This window comes from Cryptomeria japonica, chromosome 5, assembly GCF_030272615.1.
Source record: "Cryptomeria japonica chromosome 5, Sugi_1.0, whole genome shotgun sequence".
Taxonomy (NCBI): Eukaryota; Viridiplantae; Streptophyta; class Pinopsida; order Cupressales; family Cupressaceae; genus Cryptomeria; species Cryptomeria japonica.
The window spans coordinates 802863630-802878104 of NC_081409.1; positions in this window are offsets into that span (position 1 = coordinate 802863630).

Here is a 14475-nt window from a genome sequence, read left to right on the forward strand (position 1 = left end):
CTTCTTTCCTGTCGAATTCTCCACAAGAGCTTTGAACTCTTGGAAGCGACTGAAAACTTCATCCTTGGTCTTCAAGAGGTATATCCAAGTCTTCTTGGAGAAATCATCAATAAAAATAACAAAGTAATCATACCCTCTGAGAGATTTCTTTGGCATTGGTCCACATACATCTGAATGTACTAGATCAAGAACACCCTTGGATCTAGTGTCACTCCTTGGAAAAGTTGCTTTCATAAACTTCTCCAACACACATCCTTTACATACATCATCATGCTCTGTGCTCACCTTTGGAACACCTGTCACTGTCTCACAGATAAAATCAAGTACTCCATGATGTATATGACCCATTCTCCTATGCCATAGCTCTCCTCAATCTCTAAGATTGTTACTACTCATGATTGCCTTAGAAATATCAAACTGTAGCCTATAAAGCCGACCGATCTTAAAACTCCAATAGCTACGGGTGATTTCCAATCCTTATGCTTAATCAATACATGTGTCCCTCTAAAGAGTACATTGTACCCTTTGTCTTGAAGGACAGATACAGAAATCAAATTCATCCCTAAGCCTGGAACATACAACACATCATGAAGAGGAATCATCTTACCATTCTCCCTCTGAAACTGAACAGTCCCTTTCCCAACTGAGTTGAGTTTGGACATGTTTCCCATAGAGATCTGGATTTTGGTGCTCTCCTTATAACTAGAGAAGTATTCTCTAACTCCTGTCATATGAAATGACACCCCACTATCTATGTACCAAACACTCTGTGAGGTTGAGCTAACCATACATGCTATGAGTGTAAACTCATCTTCCATTCTATTCGAGAGCTCATTTGCATTTGCTAAAGCTACAACTTGCTTTTTGCCTTTCTTGTCATTCTTCTTCCTTTATGGGAAATCGCTAACATAGTGGCCAAACTTGTAACAAACGTAGCACTTGATCTTCGACAAGTCTTTCTTCTTCTTCTCACCTTATCGATTTGATCCTTTGTTGGACCCCTTCTTTGTTTTTCCTTTACCTGCTAGGGCAACGTTCTCTTGTTCTGCCTCACTTTTCTGACTCTTATTGTTGGCTCCATTGACAAGTCTTAGTCTAAGCTCCTCCTAAGTGAAGTCACTCCAAAATCGATCCCAACCTGGTAAGGTGTCTTGTCCATTAACAACTTGAACAAAGACATCCCACTGCTTAGAGAACCCATTTAGGGCTATCCGTACCAGCTCATCATCACTTGGTTTATCTCCAACAGCCGCTAACTCACCCTTGACAAGTCTGAGTCTGGTGAGGTAACTCGTCACATCTTCTCCCTTATTCATTCAGGTATTCCTTAGCTTTTTTTTGAGAATCAGCTTCTGATTAGTGGTAGCATTCTGGTATAGATTCAGAATGGCATCCCACATCTTCTTTGCAGTATCTAACTCTGCAATATGTGGAACTATATGGTCCTTGACACCATCAAGGATTAGCCTCCTCACCTTGGAATCATCCTTCTTGTATGCTGTAAGTTGTGCTGCATCTGTAGGTATAGTCACAATAGTGGTAACATATTCCTTGATACCATTCTCTTCTAGCAATAAAGAAATTTTGGCTTTCCAGACACCAAAATTAAAGGCTCCATCCAATCTGTCTTGATCTCTTAAACCAACTGAGGCCATCTCAAAGGTTAAAGCAAATAAAAAATTCTAAAGAGGTTAAACTAGGTTTTATAAACCCTCAGTTTCCTTCGCCTAGGGTAAATCTTTTCTATCCTCAACTTTGCTCTGATACCATGTGAAAAATCTATTACAGTTACTAATTATTATCCTCATATCTTTGATAGATTATTTGAGCAACAAATATTGGAAAATAACACAACTGCAATTTCACAAACTCATAAAAATGCGCAACACAATGAACACAATATTTTCGGATAATTGTCCCTGGAAAAACCCCAAAGGGAAAACCAGTACTGTAGATGAGGGATATATATTAACTATAGCAAATTAAGAGATATAAATACTGCTTGCCTGTTACTGGCAGAGCTTCGACGACCTCCTAATTTCTCCTACTAAGAGTCCACCCCGCTACTATCACTGTGCCCTTGCTAACACTGCAAGACTACTTGCTAACACTACAAGTTTCTCCACACAATTCATTGTTTTCCAAATGCCCCCTGACCCCCTTATATACTACTCTCGTTGGAAAACCAACAGCCGAGATTAATTCTCAATCAACGGCTGAGATTATAAACAACTAAAGAACCCTAACCAAATTGGTTGCTAGAAGTTTCTAAAAAAAGTCAAATAATTAATAAAAATTGTTTGAACTCTAATTACATTTGTTAGCAAACAATTATTTACTAATTATTTAACAAATAGACAAACAGCTATCCAAACTACAAACTAACAAACTAACAGGCCATCCCACTCCCACCATTGCCCTTAGATGGAACCCCAATGTACATAACAAAGGTAGTGCTGAAGGGTAAAATTGAATTATTGCTGGCTTTTATTTTGATGGGATTTGGGTACAGAACACGACCCATTGAATGCCGGGTTTGATTGGTTAAGCTGACCACCCGCTGCGAGTGTATGGATGCATCCTTTAGTAGCATTATGTTTGATTCGTTGAAAACCCCGTAGGTAAAAATGTCGGCGCAGGCAAAGTGTGAGCTACAAAATAGCCATGGCAGCACTATGACAAAACAGGAGGTTAGCTGGCAAAAGGTAAGCATTGTTTCTCGGAAGAAAACTAGTCTTGTCATCCTCATATAATTTGTAAGGTATGGTGTAGGTGCACTCCAGAATGACTGTTGTCCTTATACCGTCTGGTTATTTTAGTTTGGCCAAGTCAAAGACAGACATCATAGCTAAGGTTGATTTTAAGGGATGGTGTACACGGACTCTGGAATGAACGTATTAAATTCAAAATCAATTTTACTACAAATTAAAAATCTTTTCAAATCAATTTTATCTATAATTTTGACTTTATCAAATTTAAAACTGCCACATAAATGAAATGGAGGAATGGAGGAATAGATTGTAGAAATCTAATATTATATTACAGTTTCATTAAGTCAAAATTATAGATAAAGTTGATTTAAAAAGATTCTTAATTTGTGGGGAATGATCCCACAAGGCAGCAGTATTACAGTTTCATTAAGTCAAAATTATAGACAAAGTTGATTTAAAAAGATTCTTAATTTGTGGGGAATGACCCTACAAGACAGCAGTTAGTTGTGAGCCTTCTACATGAGAGGTTTGAAGTCTACTCAATTGATTGTTAGCTCCCCTAAATTAAAAAGTGATTTTAAAGATCTTAATTTTTTGATAAAATTAATTGCTTTTGAATGCTAGTTGAGTATTAAATTTTTATAAAAAATAAAAAAATTAAAACATTTAAATAATTGATCAATTCAAAATATAAATTCATTCTTTAAATTTTGCAAAAAATAAAAAAATTAAATATAATTGATTTTGATAGAACAAATTATATATTAAATATGATTAAATTTATGTTTTTGACTATATTCAAAGAGGTCGCCTATGTTATCAAATTATAAAATTAAGATTAGTCTTAAATTGTTACAAAAGATAATATTGTCAATTACATTCATATCATTAATGAAAAGAAGATAAATTTGTACTATCATATCAAATAACAAAATTAATTCAAACTTGTACTATCATACCAAATAACAAAGCTAATTCAAACTTATACTATTATATAAAAAACAAGATTAATTCAAACTTGTACTATTATATAAAAAACAAAAACTAATTAAAACTTATACTATCATATCAAATAACAAATCTGATTTTTTTTGAAAATTTCCAAACTATCATTTGAAAAGATAGTATCGTTAATCGCATTCATGTATTAATGTGTAGATGATGAAAGCTTCCAACAAGTGGATTTCTTTTGACTTGATTTTCTATGCAAATCCTTATTTATTCGGAATTCCAATGTGTCTTTTTTCTTATTTTAGGAAAGTCCAAAATGGTAGAATCTAAAAATTATATTTACATGAATAATTTAAATTGATGTAAATTAAACTATATTTAAAATTTTATGGATTATTTTTTAATTTGTTCAGTGGTCACATCGATGGTGAGAATGGTATCATCATCGTTGACTGTATTTTTATTCACTGTCTATTTTGCTGTGCGTTTTAGCTGTAGGCAATTTCCTCGACTATGTCCATCATCTAGACGGATGATGAATGGTTCTTATTTTCCTTGAGGGGTTTGTGAGAACAATGACGTTGATCCATTGCAATCTGATCCCTCAAACCTTGTGTTGTCATTCCCAATTGTCTGGTAGTAAGGCCTAGATCCTCCACAACGGTAATTGATGCAAGAGGAAGCACTACCTCTGCCTCACAACATAATAAATAATTTCACACAGGTAATACTATGCCAAATTAAACATTAACCAAACAAAAATTGCAACAAAGAATTAAACCCACATTCTCATTTAAATGCAACAATTAACTATTTCTCTGCAAAATTTATTTCAAACTTGGCCCTCTCATTGGCCTCTCAATCTCTCTGCACATTCAATGCGCAATTCCACACATATACATTTCATTCTTCTTGGGCAGCTACCACACACTTCGCCTTGGCCCATTCTAGACTATCAAATGCCCTCTCCTTTTATGTGCCGATGCCTCTATCGATTCCTCTTTTGCAATTAATTTACATCGATTCATATTCTCTTTCTCAATGCCTTTTCACGTTCTACTTTCTTCTCTATTCCTTGGATCGATGCCCACTCATTTCTCTCTCTCTTTGAAACAAATCTGTCAGCTGTAACGTGTCCAAATGGATTAATGTTTTCCCAAGTCTCTCTGGGAATTATCATTTTCAATCTGCACTATAAAAATCAATGCCCATTCAAAACACATTAACGTCTTTCCATTTCTTTCAAATGACAATTCACTCGTGTGCGCAATATATAACATATGTGTCCACTAGAATGCCCCCTATGTTCACAGGTCGTGAGAATGCTGAGAAACGTTGAGGAATTTAGCTTTATGCCTGCCACATATGTTTTGATGATTGTCGATACCCTGTTTCAATGTTCTCATTTTTGGCAGCGGAGGAATTTAGCATTGCACACGCCAATGCATTTGTTTGAAAGTGTCTGTAACCTGTTCGCCATATCTATTTTACATATCCAGCGATCTTTGTAAACTATAGAGGCATTCTATCAGGCAATCTGCGTGCTTCCACACTTTGCATACTGTTAACAAATCCATTTTGTAAATCATTGTAATCCATGAGGCCACTTTTCTTTGAGGCATTTTGTCATACAGTTAATGTATCCTGTCTACGCCTATGAGGGCCATCATCGTGGCTACAACATCCGAGGAGGTCCTTCGATGGATATCCATGCCCTGTTCCAAATCTTCAATTGGCTATGCCTTGCTTCCAAGGTTACGGAATTGGGCATTGCATCAGTCAATAGCATTAGCTTAAAAGTTTATAAACACAATTTTATATGAATCTAAATGGCTAGCTTTGACCACGCAAGATAAGATAAGTGTATGCATCTAATCTATCAGATACTTTTGTCAGTTTTTTTCTTGTTGCATCATTGACAACACACCACAATTTGTGTAGATTAAATTAAAACATCATTGTGTATACCTAAATTGCTAATCGTGGTCTCTTGTAGGGCATGAGTATTCACATAGCAAAAGAAGAAAAGGAAAAATAATGTTTACTTTAATTTTGTGCTCATGTAAAACTATTATAATAATTATATACATTATATAATATAAAGTAAAAAAAATATTATAAATATTTATTATTATATATTATATTTATAATATAAACTTTTAAATAAAGATATTAAATTATTAATAATAATTGTTGTAGAGAGGACATAATGAGATATAGAGAGAGGTAGAGTAATTAAGACATCTGAATAGATATAGATAGGAAATCGATTCATATATCTCTCCATATCTCTTTATATTTCTCTCTATTTATATCGCTCCCTCTCTAGAGCTAAGTTGAGTTCTCTCTCACTCTCCATCTCTCGTACTCTATATTCTTCTATTATCTCCATATCACTCTCACTCCTCCCTATCTCTTTCTACCTATATCTTTCTCTACCTATATCTATCTCCTTATCTATATAATTTTTTTCATATCCCTCTCTATCTCTCCATATCACCTACTCTCTCTCTCTCTCTCTCTCTCTCTCTCTCTCTCTCTCTGTTTTCTATCTCTCTATATCAAGCCTTACATGTCTCTCTCTATCACTCTATCTCACCATCTCTATATATCTCTATCTCTCCCCCTCCCCTTCCTCTATATCTCTCCATCTCCCCCTCTCTATTTTATCATCTCTCTTTATCTTTATTTCTCTTTATCTATCTCTATATCTTTATGTGTACCTCTTTCTCTCTTGCTCTATATTCATCTTTTTCTCCATTTTCCTCTCTCCCCCTTTATCTCTACACATGTATCCCTCTCTCTATACATCCATCTCTCTCCATGTCTCTTTTCCTTTCCTTGATCATAAACCTTTATGTCTATATCTCTTTGCCTCCTTATCTCTATCTCTCTATCTCATTATCTCTTCATCTTTTTCTAACCTTATATCTCTCCCTATCTTATTATCTCTTCATCTTTCTCTAACCTTATATCTCTTCCATCTCCATATATCCCTCTCTCTTCTCTATTTACCTCGCCCTCTCTCCACTATATTCATCTCCTTCTCCATCTTAATATCCATCTTTGTCTTCCTCTCTCTATATACTTCTCCCTCTATCTCTCTCACTCTTTCTCTTCTATCTCTCTACCTTTCTTTGTATATCACTTCCTATATCTTTATATTTTTATCTCTTCACCTTTCCCTCTTTCATTGTCCCTATCTTTCTATATCTATTTCTCTCTCCACCTCTTCATCTCTCCTTCCATCTCCCCCCTCTCTCTCACCTCCTATATTATTCCAAACTTATATCTATCTTGAGATCTCTCTCTCTCTCTCTCTCTCTCTCTCTCTCTCTCTCTCTCTCTCTCTCTCTCTCTCTCTCTCTCTCCCTACCTCTCTCACACATACTCTATATTTCTCCCTCTCTATCTCCATATCTATATGTCTATCTTTTCCCTCTTTATCTCTCTCTCTATTAATTTTCTTTATCACCTTCTTTCTCTCTCAATCTTGCCTCCTCTATCTCCACCTCTCTCTCCCTCTCTCTTATTCACTCCATCTCCCTTGTTCTATATATTTCTCTCTCTTGATCCTTCTCTCTATCTCTTTCTATCCATACCTCTGTTAGGATAACCTGTGAACAACTGAGCGGGGGTGGGGGGTGCGGTGAATCAGTTGTTAACAAATTATAGCATTTAATCCACTTAATAACTTTTAACCTTACATACCTTGGTGTCTTCTAAACTTTAGGTTCACTGCTCTGATCATCAGTCACAATTGAATTTTCTGATTGTGCTAGTGTAACTGACATAGTTTCTTGTACTGGTTGAGGCATTGCCAGTTCAGTTATGATCATTTCCACTGCCAGTTCCCTATCATATGATATAGAATGATTTATGTACTTCTCATCCACTTTTACATTAGCACTCTCCACAATTTTCTGCAATCTTTTGTTATAACATCTATATTCTTTTCTTTGAATTGAATAACCGAGAAATATCCCTTCATCACATCTAGGATCAAACTTTCCAATTTAATCATCTCTTTTAATATAGCATTTACTTCCAAATATTCTGAAATATTTAATAGGAGGTGTATGTCCAAACCATAGTTCATAAGGGGTCTTACCGGTTTCACCTTTGATGTGAACTCTGTTGAATGTGTAGACTATTGTACTCACTGCTTCTCTCTAGTAGATATGAGGCAATTTGGCTTCCATCATCATAGATCTTGTTGCATCCAAAATGGTTTTGTTCTTTCTTTCCACCACTCCATTCTGTTTAGGAGTCTGAGGTGCACATAGTTGTCTCCTAATTCCATTTGTCTCACAATAACCATTAAATTTATGAGAAGTGAACTCACCGCCATGATTTGATCTTAGACATTTGATTTTCATTCTAGTTTCTATTTCAACCTTTACTTTAAAGATCTATAATTTCTCAAAAGCTTCAGACTTCTCCCTAAGAAAAGTCACCCACATCATTCTAGAATAGTCATCAATAATCAATATGAAATACCTATCAACTTGAAAGCTTCTAGTCCTTGCTAGACCACATAAGTCAGTGTGAATCAAATCAAGTACATCATTAGATTTATCATGTATGCTATTAAAAAAAGTTCTAACTTGCTTTCCCAATTGACACTCCTTACATATTTGATTATGAGGCTTCACAATCTTAGGTATATCTCTAACAGCCTTAGTTGAACTGATCTTAACAATACAATCAAAATTAACATGAAACAACCTCTTATGCCATAACCAACTCTCATCAATATGAGCAATCAAACATGTCTTATTACTAGTGTTGAAATGAAAGATATTAACTCCAGTCTGAATACCGGTTGCAATCTCTAAACCAACCTTGTTAATGATTTTGTATTTTCTATCTTTAAACTGAAGTTGGAAACCCTTGTCCACAAATTGACCAACACTCAAAAGATTATGCTTTAAACCTTTTACATAATAGATATTGGTAGTGTTATGCTTGCCATCCAAATAAATAATACCTCTACCTTTGATCATACATGCTTTGTCATCTTCAAATCTGACTTGACCGCCATTGTATTCTTGTAGGGACATAAATCTTCCTTTATCACTAGTCATATGATGTGAGCATCCACTATCAATTACCCATTCATCCTTATCTTCAACTTTTGCTGCTAGGGCCTTTTCTTCATTTTTGATAGCCAGTTCTTGTTCATCTTTCTTTAAAGCATAGAACACCCATTCCTTTCCATTGCTGGATCCACTAGCAGAGTCTTCTACTGGTTCATCTCTAGATTCATCAGTTATTCCTTCCTTATCTGCTATGTAGCATTGTTTACTTTTCTTGAATCTATATCTATTCTGGTTAGGCTTAAATGATTTCCTAACTTTTCCTCAAACCTTGCATTCCTTTCAGGACATCTAGATGCAAAATGACCAATCTTATTACATGCCAAACATTTAAAAGGTTCTTTTCCTTCATACTTACTTCTTGTTGGACCTTTAGGTACTCTTCTAGAAAATAAGCCTTCAAGTTGCTCGAATTCTTCATCTTCTTTCCTCACGTCTTCCAATTATTTTGCATATAAGACTTTCCAATCACTTTTGGCGGTAGATGATGATGATGATGCATGAAAAGTAGGTTCAGACTTTACAGCTCCAGAAGATCCAAATTCTTCAAGCTCAAAAGAAGATAATTTCCCAATCAGAATGTCTCTATCAATTGAAATATTTGCCACTGTTCTCAACTCATTAATTGTAGTTTCCTTCATCTTGTAAACCGGTGGAAGGGCTCTCAAGACTTTGGTAACTATTTCATCTTCACTCAGAATTCCTCCACAACATTGAATTCCCATAACAATCTCATTTACTCTTTCCATAAACACAACAATTCGTTTTAGTTTAGCAATTTTGATAGTAGGATCACCTTCATTCAGAGTTTGCAATTTATCCCATATAACCTTTGTCGATGATTTATCAGTCAATCCCATGATCTGCTGATTAGTAAGTGCACACAAGAGGTCTTCTCTAGCTCTGCAATCATTATCAATATTCTTATCCAAGTTTGTAGGAGCAAGATTACCAGATGTCGAATCATAAGGTGTGTAACTTTTCTTAGTGATCTCCCAAATATCCTTTCCAATACATCTAAGATGAGTCTCCATTTGAATTTTCCATATCCCATAATTTGTGCCATCAAGCCTATGGATTTCTCTTCTAAAAATAGTTGTCGGTGGATTAGAAGTGTTAGCTGGCATAAGATCTACCTCAAGTGGTTAAGCTTCTGCAAAAGAGGACCAAAGCTCTGATACCAATTGTTAGGATAACCAGTGAACAACTAAGAGGGGGGGGGGGGGTGAATCAGTTGTTAACAGATTATAACATTTAGTCAACTTAATAACCTTTAACCAGATTAAGTACCGGTAAAGAAGAAACAGATATTGGTAAGCAATAAAACTTAACAATGAAACAAATAATCAACATAATGCAACCATACCACATAACACCATGATTTGTACGTGGAAAACCTAGAAAGGGAAAAACCACGGTGGGAAGCCTACCCACAGTCAGAAGATGCTTCTGCAGAAAGTATGTGATACAATGAGGGGCCTGCACATGCAGGAAGGCATATTGCCTAGAGCGTACTACTCATTACAAAAGAGTCTCACTGACTACAGAGAGGCAACAACCATCTCAAGAAAAATGGACAACAATCTAGAATAATGAATTGGCGGAGATAGAATCTACCATGTCCGATTACAATCCCAGTTAAGCTCAGTACCAGAGGCCTTTGACCTCTTCCTTAATCCCAATTCGATCACCTATGATCAACCTAATCCTCTGCCTAAATGATATTACAATATTCGCACATTACATTCTATTCCTCTTATCTACAATGAGATCTTACATCATTTTATATCAATCCTAAGGCCTAAACCAATTAGGTCAGCCACCTAAAAGATATTACAATAAAATCATTACATAAATCCATATTACAATCATATGCCATGTCGGATTAAGACCAGAACAACAATAACGAATCCATAAAACATCTTGAACATCCCGGTAATGTGTAGAGCGCACATTAATATGATACTGGTCCATAACCTAGATAGGCACCAGACCTGTTCTAGGTCCACTACACTAAAGCAATGTCTTCAAGAAGTTGAAACATAATCAAAGAACATCTTTAGCATCCTGAAATCCATATAGAAGCTGCACCAACACTACTTATGCATCATGTCAAGATTCCTCAGTGAAAGTTCTGCCGGTAGAGCCTTAAACTTGCGTCAGCAATGGTTTACCAGAGTGTATGATAACATTCGATTACCAAGTCAATACCATCTGACCAAGACATGCTCCAGAAGCACATACCACATGTAATCAAACATATTCCATAGATCCAAACATGCTGGAAGTGTCCAACAAATAGTCTCTTCTACTAGTAGCACTAGATCTTTTGCTAGTAGCCAAAACTTGTCTACGGGTAACCAATCATAACAGCTAGTGTTGACATCAATGACAAAACATCAATGCAACATATAATCAATTCATCCATAATTCCAACAACCTTTCTCTCTCTCTCTCTCTACCTATCACTCCTCTCTTTATGTCTTTCTATCCATATGTATCTCTCTCTCTCTCTCTCTCTTGCTCTCTTCCCCCTTCCTTCTCTCTCCCTCTCTTTCCCATTTTTTCTCTCCCACTCTATCTCCCCTATGTATGTCTCCCCATCTCTCCTTCCCAATACCCTATCTATCTCTCTATTTATACCTCTCTTCTTTTCTCTTCCCATCTCTCTCTATCTATCTCTCCCTCTCTTTATATCTCATGTTTCTCTCTTGCTCTGTCCATCTCTATTTTTCTATATCTCTCTATCTCCCTCTCCCCCTCTTTTTTAATCTCCTCATATCTCTACCTATCTATTACTATATGTCTTCCTCTCCCTCTTCCTTTATATCTCTCTACCTATTTAATTATCTATCTCTCCTTCTCTATCCCCTATCTCTCCATCTTTATCTGTCTCTATACCTCTCTCTCTATATATTTGTCTCCCTCTTCTACTCACTCTAACTCTATGTTGCTTTGTCCCCCTCTATCTCTACACACATCTCCCTCTCTCCCACTATCCTTCTTATACCTTTATATCTGGATTTTTTACTTCTCTATCTCTATCTCTCCATATTTTCTTTCATCTCTCCTTTTATCTTTATCTTCTTATCTCTCTCCATGTCTATATCAATCTCTTTCTCTACCTTTCTCTATATAGTAGTTCCTATCTCTATCTTTATCTTTCTATGTCTCCCTCTCTCATTATATCCTTCTCTCCCTCTCTATATATTTATCCCTTTCATCTCTATCTATAAATGTCTTCTCTCTCCTTCTTTATTTATCTCTCTCATTTATATATTCCTCTCATTCTCCATCTCCATCTCCATCCCATTTTCATCTCTACTATCATTGTACCCCCTTTCTAAATGGACCAACATTTTCTTTAATTGACCTTCCACACCTCTATGACGTACCCATTGCACCAAGGTGTGATTGCTAGTTTTATAAATTATGGAAATATCATGATTTTGATAGTAATGATATTATGATTTACCTTCAGTGATGTTATTATTAGTTCTTATCATAGGCATACAACTATTGACAAGGGCAGTTCTTTAATTAGTTATTAATTATAAACAAATTAACAAATCAAAATTAAGAATTTTTCTATCAAAAAATTAATTAATCTTTATTAAAGTATAGATGCAAATATTTTAATTAGGAATATTAAGAAAATTAATTTTCAATTTAATTGGTTCTTAAACTTTAGGCCATATTGGAGAACTTTCGATTTTGAATCATTTTTGTGTTTTCTTCCCTTAAAATGTTGGCTCAAATGACTAAATTGAATGATTTCCAATTTTAATCAAGAAAATTGTTTTTTTCAAAAGAATATTAAAATAATGAGTTTTAATTGTTTGAAAAATATTTATAAATTTTTTCCACTTATTTTAATATAAATACTTATTTTTAAAAAATATTTCAGAGTAAATTATATTTTAATGGCTTTTTAGATATCAATTTTTATTGTAAAATAGGTTTTTTAATATATCATTAATACTTTAAACAATTTATTTTTTTAACTGTTGTGTAGAAAATGATTTTCTAGATTAATTTATGTATAGAAAATTATTTAACCAATCAAACAACTATATACTACTTGATGGATTATGCATAAAAAAATGTTATTGATTATTTATTATTATACTTGTTGTAAGCAATACTATTGCATTCATGCCCAATCACTCAATAAGTTTGCACCAATCAAAAGTGATTATTAATTTTGCATTCAAAATAATCTTGGATTTTGTAAAGTTGAGATTTATATTTTTAAATTTAAGATATTGTATTTTTTTTTTTTGATCCGTAATTGGTCGAAGCCTGAATAGCTTTTGAACCAATGGGGACATAGTAGGGGGCCCCATCCCCATTACATATCTTTGAATTGAAGGCCAAGAGTCACAACTTAGATTCCACTTTAGATTTTTACATTGGGAATTGAACTTGGGTCTCCACAGTGAGAACCCAGTGTTTTAACCAGTTAAGCTCAACCCCTCGGACATAATGTAAAATTTTTTTATCTACATTATGATTGGTTTAAAAATTTTGGTGTTATAGGAGCAAATTTTTAGGAATGGTAGATTTTTAATGTTTTTTTTTGGATTTCCTTGTATTTTTTAAAAAAGAAATGCCTATTTTAAATAATTTTTTTCATATTTTTATTATTTATAGTATTATAAAGAAAATATTTTTTCTAAATATATATATAAATTTTAATAATTAGTTTTTATCTCAAAATATAGATAATAAAAATAATTCAAGGGATTTGATAAAGTTTAAATTAAATTAAATGATAAATTAAATACAAATATTAATATTAAAAAATAAACCTAATTATTATATGTATTCTTTATAATTGTATTTTATATATCTCTTTAAAATCACTTTTTTTTTATTGTTGAATAGCAGGGATTTTTAGTCTAGCCTGCACCAGGAGAGGCCATAAGGGGGACCTCTTCCCCACACCCAATACTACTCCTCCATCACCAATGTGCTCCCAATTTTTTCAACATTATTGTCCACCTCACCACCTCCACTTTCTCTTTTCCACCCTGCCTTTCCAACTCGACCTCTCCTCCTCCACCCCAACTCCACCACTCGTCCTCCACCTTTTCCTTCTCCACCCTGCCACCCCAACACCACCTCTCCTCCTCCACCCAAACACCACCGCTCCTCCTCCACCTTCTCTTTCTCTACCCTGCTTTTTCCAAGTCCACCTCTCCTCCTCCACCTTCTCTTCTCCACCTCTCCACCTCTACCTTCTCTTTGTCCGCCCTACCTTTCCAACTCCATCTCTCCTCCTCCACCTATCTACTATCCTCTAGCATCTTCGCTGCTCCACCCACATCATCTTTTTCCACCTCTTCTTTTTCCTTCCTTAGTCTTCTTTTGATCTCCTTACCACCTACACCAACTGCCTTCCCACCTAGTCACCGCAACTTTTCTCCCATGCATTGAGCATCCACCTACACCCCTCATCAACCTCTATACCATACTTTTTTGCATCTCACCCTCGATGCGAATGATGATGACCTTCCTCTCCTTCTCGGCCTTGTCCACCATGAACATCAAGCACTCTACCTCCTACTTCACTATGAGATTCTGCTGCACCGCCTTGGAGAACTTGGCTCTTTCCTCCATATTCGCACTCCAACCACCCTACTTGCCAAAGAAGGGGGATAGCAGGATTCAAACTCCTAACCTCCCCAATTGGAGGCTAGTGACTTAATCAT